At 51.1% G+C, this 6,262-nt stretch overlaps 1 long non-coding RNA gene across 1 annotated transcript; it reads left to right on the top strand.

The window, feature by feature from the left end:
• The first annotated feature begins 1,000 nt into the window (after positions 1-1,000).
• LOC113980365 lies at positions 1,001-5,407 on the top strand. The gene is made up of 3 exons (XR_003538128.1): positions 1,001-1,081; positions 4,455-4,456; positions 5,396-5,407. It is a non-coding gene; the product is annotated as an uncharacterized LOC113980365 (long non-coding RNA).
• The last annotated feature ends 855 nt before the right edge of the window (positions 5,408-6,262 follow it).

Here is a 6,262-nt window from a genome sequence, read left to right as displayed (position 1 = left end):
TACTGGTCCATACTGGTCCCTAACACCCCCTCTCTCTCCACAGCCCCTATACTGGTCTGTACCGGTCCATACTGGTCCATACTGGTTTCTAACCACTCCTCCCTCCCCACAGCCCCCACACCAGTCCATACTGGTCCATACTGGTCTATACTGGTCCACACTGGTCCCTAACACTCCGTCTCTCTCCACAGCCCCCATACTGGTCCATACTGGTCCATACTGGTCCATACTGGTCCATACTGGGCGATGACGGCAAAGTGGTACGCCACCATCGACATTGCCAACGCGTTCTTCTCCATTCCTTTAGCGGCAGAGTGCAGGCCACAGTTTGCTTTCACCTGGAGGGGTGTTCATTACACCTGGAACCGACTGCCCCAGGGGTGGAAGCACAGTCCAACCATCTGCCATGGACTGATTCAGGCCACACTAGAGAAGGGTAAGGCTCCAGAACACATCCAGTACATCGATGACATCATTGTATGGGGGAACACAGCAGAAGAAGTTTTTGAGAAAGGACAGAAGATTATCCAGATTCTCCTCAAGGCCGGTTTCACCATGAAGAAGATTAAGGTCAAGGAACCTGCCAGAGAGATCCAGTTCCTAGGGTGAAATGGCAAGATGGACGATGCCAGATACCAACAGATGGAATCAGCAAGATTGTAGCAATGGCTCCACCAACAAACAAGAAAGAGACCCCAGCTTTTCTGGGAGCCATAGGCTTTTGGAGGATGCACATCCCAGAGTACAGCCAGATTGTGAGCCCTCTTTACTTTGTGACCGGTAAAAAGAACAACTTCCAGTGGGATCCTGAACAACAACATGCTTTCAGGCAGATCAAGCAAGAGATTGCACATGCTGTGGCTCTTGGACCAGTCAGATCGGGACCAGATGTAAAGAATGTGCTCTACACTGCAGCTGGAGACAAAGGTCCTCATGGAGCCTCTAGCAAAAGGTGCCTGGCGAGACATGAGAGCAACCACTGGGTTTCTGGAGCCAAAGCTACAGAGGTTCTGAGGCCAATTACACCCCTATGGAGAAGGAAATCTTAGCAGCGTACGAAGGCATAGGAGCAGCTTCAGAGGTAATTGGTACTAAAGCACAGCTCTTCCTGGCACCCCAATTACCAGTGTTGAGCTGGATGTTCAAAGGGAAGGTGCCCTCTATGCATCATGCTACCGATGCCACATGGAGCAAGTGGATTGCTTTGATTACGCAACGTGTCCGAATCGGGAACTCGAATCACCCTGAAATTTTGGAGATTATAACTAATTGGCCTGAAGGTGGGAACTTCAGTCTGGCAGATGAAGAAGAAGAGCCAGTGAGTCGAGCTGAAGAAGCTCTGCCATATAATCAGCCGTCAGATGAAGAGACGCACTATGCCCTTTTCACTGATGGTTTCTGCCGTATTGTAGGGAGGAGCCGGAAGTGGAAAGCAGCCGTTTGGAGTCCCACCCGATGAGTGGCGGAAGCCACTGAAGGTAAAGGCGAATCAAATCAGTTTGTGGAACTCAAAGTGTCCAATTGGCCCTAGACATTGCAGAAAGAGAAGGATGGCCAAGGTTCTAATATGATAGCTAATGATAGCTAATGCCCTACGGGGATGGTTAGACCGATGGAAGAAGATGGAGGCGTGGAGGAAAACCCATCTGGGCTGCTGACTTGTGGCAGGACATCGCTGCCAGAGTGAAGAGTCTGAATGTGAGAGTCCACCATGTAGATGCCCATGTACCCCAGAGTCGAGCTAATGAAGAACACGATAACAACAGACAAGCGGACCAAGCTGCACAGGTCGAAGTGTCACAAGTAGACCTAGACTGGCAGCAGAAGGGAGAGTTGTTCCTAGCTCGATGGGCCCATGATGCTTCAGGTCATCAGGGCCGAGATGCCACCCACAGATGGGCACGAGACCGAGGGGTGGATTTAACCATGGATACCATTCCTCAAGTTATCCATGACTGTGAAACCTGTGCCGCTATTAAGCAAGCAAAAAGACTGAAGCCCCTGTGGTATGGTGGACGCTGGGATAAGTATAAATACGGAGAGGCATGGCAGGTTGATTACATCACGTTGCCACAGACCCGCCAAGGTAAACGCTATGTGCTTACCATGGTGGAAGCAACCATGGGATGGTTAGAGACATATTCAGTACCACATGCAACGGCCCGAAATACCATTCTGGGTCTCAAGAAGCAGATCCTGTGGAGACGTGGCACTCCAGAGCGCATTGAGTCAGACAATGGGACTCATTTCAAGAACAGTCTAGTGGCCACTTGGGCATGGGAGCATGGTATTGAATGGGTATATCACATTCCATATCATGCACCCACTGCTGGGAAAGTTGAAAGGTGTAATGGACTAGTAAAGACAACTCTAAAGGCACTAGGTGGGGGAACTTTCAAAAACTGGGATAAGCACTTAGCCAGGGGCACCTGGCTAGTTAACACTAGAGGCTCTGTCAATTGAGTTGGCCCTGCCCAAGCAGAATCCCTCCACACTGTAGATTGAGACAAAGTTCCAGCAATCCATCTGAGAGGTATGGTAGGTAAGGCTGTTTGAGTTACTCCTGCCTCAGGCCAAGACAAGCCCATTCATGGGATTGTTTTCGCTCAAGGGCCAGGATATACCTGGTGGGTTATAAGGAAGGATGGAGAAATCCAGTGTGTGCCTCAATGAAATCTAACCTTGGGGAAAAACTAATTCTGTGCCTTGAGTTGTGTTTTACAGGAGATCAGACACCAGATGAGAAAGACCTGGACAAAGCGGATGCCAGTATCCAATGATGAGACAACCCAGAGCAGTGAACCAGCCCTAAAACCAGAACTGTGATTGTGACGAAAGGGCCAAGGATCCAAACTGAGCTGCTGTTGGTGCTGATCTTCAACGACAGACAACAGCTTTGAAATAAAACAAGGACTATATATAGGTATAGATACGTGCGAGATATAAGTGTTACGTAAAGAAATTATATGGAATAAGAGGTGGAGAATGTAGTGGGTTGGCTTTTGGATTTTTTAGGCCTTCCTTAGCAACGGGGTCAGAAATCTAAGGAAGTATTCCAGATCGTCCCTTTCCGCAACACAACATATAAAAAGGCGCAGATAAGAGAGCTCGCGCTCTTCTCTCCCCCGGTGGCTGAATGCAACAGGTCTCTCCCCAGACAGTCTTTGCTTGTATAGGCCAGGGCCTACTGGTAAGAACTGCCGTTATCTCCAGTCTCTTCGGGAGGTGTGGGGGAGTTGGTTGGTGCTTCACACAGTTCTGATATCTTGTTCAGGGAAGTATTTAATTAATTTCTTTGTATTTATTCGCTAGCTCTATAGAAATGGTGTATATTTGGAGGATATTTGTTTTAGGGTTTTTTTTATCTCTGTTTCCCCTTCCCGTTTTTCCCCCCTCGGGAGCTCCCAATCATGTGTAGAATACATTCAAATTGTATATATAATTGTAAATATATATTTTTGCTCTAGCTTTGGCTGTTCGGGTTTTTTTCCTTCCCTCTCGGGGGACTAGGCTTTTTCGCTGGGTCTCGGCAATTTTGTGGAGAGCCAGCAACAAAACTTACACACTGAGCTCCAAACTTACTGTGGGGTGGTGGGGGCTGCTGGATCCAATCTCAGCCTTGGATTATGCCAACACTTTCAGTTTGGAGGAATTACAGAGGTGTGACTGAACCACTTTGGTCCCAAGGTTTTAATGATGGCAAATGATTTAGGGTTACAAAGGATCAAACAAAAGATCTTCATCAGAATTATTTACTGCACAATAGAAACACTAAAACTACCAGGAGTACAGGATAAGATAGGACAGTGCCCTACACTAAAGCAATTGTTGAAGCAATTCTACTTAAGCTGGCACAAAAGCAATAATTTTTATTAGAGATGGATGGAACTCCCCCAGACCAATGCTCGGGGGGAGATCTCTGCTCTCAACCTCCAGCAGTGACCTTAGAGGGTCCCCAGCCAAGGCAGGAATCTCCACACATCCCGTCAAGAAGGGTTCTGTTGGCAGAACCTGCCCCTGGGAAAGGGGACTGACCCTTTGTGGTCGAAAGGGATGCACTGACAGTCACTAGACTCCAGGGGTTGCCTCACCATCAGGGGCTTCATTCGGGGTGGAAGCAGCGGCCGATACTCTTCCCGCAGTCGAGGCACTGGTAGGGCTTCCCTTACTGGTGGGTCCGTTGGTGTCTGGTCAAGCCAGACCTGTCGGTGAAGCTCTTCCCACACTCCCCACACTTGTAGGGCCTCTCCCCGGTGTGGATGCGCCAATGGGTGACAAGGGTGGAGTTCCGGTTGAAGCCCTTCCCGCAGTCGGTGCAGCAGAAGGGCCTCTCATCCGTGTGCGTCTGCTGGTGCAGGAGGAGATTTGAGCTGCGCTGAAACCTCTTCCCACATTCCAAGCACTTGTAGGGCCTTTCCCCAGTGTGGATGAGCTTGTGGGTACAGAGGGTGGAGCTGTCACTGAAGCTCTTCCCACATTCCCTACATGTGTAGGGCCGTTCCCCAGTGCGGATATACTTGTGCCGGATCAGGTCGGAGCTGTCCCTGAAACTCTTCCCACATTCCCCACACGTGTAGCGCCGGTCCCCAGTGTGGATGCGCTGGTGTTGTATCAGGTGGGAGCTCTGCCTGAAGCTCTTCCCACATTCCAAGCACCTGAAGCGCTTCTCCCTGCTGGGAGGCTGCTCAGGGACCACCAGGTCAGAGCTCCCCCTCAAGCTCTGGCCGCCTTCCCGGCACAGGCTGGCTCTTTCCTCCTCAGAGCACCCTGGGCTGGCTTTGGAGCCCCTCCTGTGGGGGGATCTCTGGGCCTTTTCCTCCCCACTGCCTTCCTGTGCCGTGGAGCCCTTCAAAACGGCCTCTCCCACCAGGGTCTGACGGGGGGATTTGTCCTCTGGGCTCTCCGTCCTCAGCTCGGGGCCTGGGGCAGGAAGCAAGAAGGACAGGGAGGGGATTTGCCTCCGGCCCACAGGGAAGGCCAAGGACATCCCCCCAACTCCGGCCCCGGCAGGACGGCGGCGGCAGCGGGGTTGTCCTGCAGCCGGGGGCCATGCTCGGCTGCCAGAGCCAGCACAACACTGGCCCAAAGGACCACTGACTTCCTCCTCACCTGCCTGGGGGGCCCGCGGCATCTTCCTCTTCCTCGCAGCCTCCTCCTCCATCCGCCCAAGCTTTGGGAAGGACAAATCCTGATGGGGAGAAAAACAAGGGCTGAGCGCGTTGGCTTGGGGGTTCCTCCTGCCCAAGTCCCTCTCTAGAACTCACCGGGCATCCTGTGACCATAAAAACCTTCAAAACACCAAGATTCAGCCCAGAAAAACCAAAACCATCGAGATTCAGTTAAAAAAACCCTCAAAAGTAGCAAGAAGACCCTCACCACCCCAAACTGCAAAAAGTTGAGATTCAGCTAAAAAATACTCCAAAATGTGAAGATTCAGCCCAAAAAAAGGTGATGGGGACTGAATTTAACCCTCCAGCAGGAAAGTTGTTTGATTTCAAGCTCGTCTTCAAGGGGAGCCCTGCAATTGGAGCCTGGGCTCTAATTAACCTCTCCTGTGCTGCCAAACAGCAGGAGCTGTATGGCCAAGAGATAAACTCTGTGATCCCTGTCAGTGTCCATGGTCTCTGTCAGTGTCCTTCAGGGAAATTAGGAGGAGGAAATGAAGAAACTGGTTTGGAACTAAACCCACGTTAAAGTGGGAAAAAGCTCCTTCCATGGAAATAAAACTTAGTTTTTCCAGGGCTGAACGAGCTCATTCACGGATGAAGGACTGGAACTTCTGTGGACACTTGTGCTGGTTTCTTTGGACACTTGTGTTCCTTCACATAGGCCCCTGGAAACACTCTGCTGTTCACTCCCAGTGCCACCAGTGCCTGGGTCCTGTCTGCAGCAGCAGATTGCAGTGGGATGGGAGAAATGCTTTTCTGAGCCTCTGGGCAGGATACAGGCACAGCCTCACCCTGAACCCAAGGGAAACAAAGACAAATTCCACGGCTTTAGCTGGAGCAAGGTTGGGTGGGTTTCCTGAGGGCAGCACTACACCAGACTTTTGTGTGTGTGTGAGACAGGCAGAACCACAAATGCCTGCACAGCCCAGAGCAGTCAGTGTGGTGCTGGGCTTGCTGCTGCAGAGACCCCCAGGGAACAAACCCAGGCAATAGTTTGGGTTTATTCCTTGCTCTGTGTCAATGGAATAGAACGTTCCACAGGAGCTCTGTCCCCCTCTGTGGCATCAGGTGGTTTCAAGCTGAAGGGGGGGGGG

Source organism: Neopelma chrysocephalum, unplaced genomic scaffold, assembly GCF_003984885.1.
Source record: "Neopelma chrysocephalum unplaced genomic scaffold, ASM398488v2 Primary Assembly neopelma1_93869, whole genome shotgun sequence".
NCBI lineage: Eukaryota > Metazoa > Chordata > Aves > Passeriformes > Pipridae > Neopelma > Neopelma chrysocephalum.
This window is presented reverse-complemented; position numbering and strand designations above follow the sequence as displayed.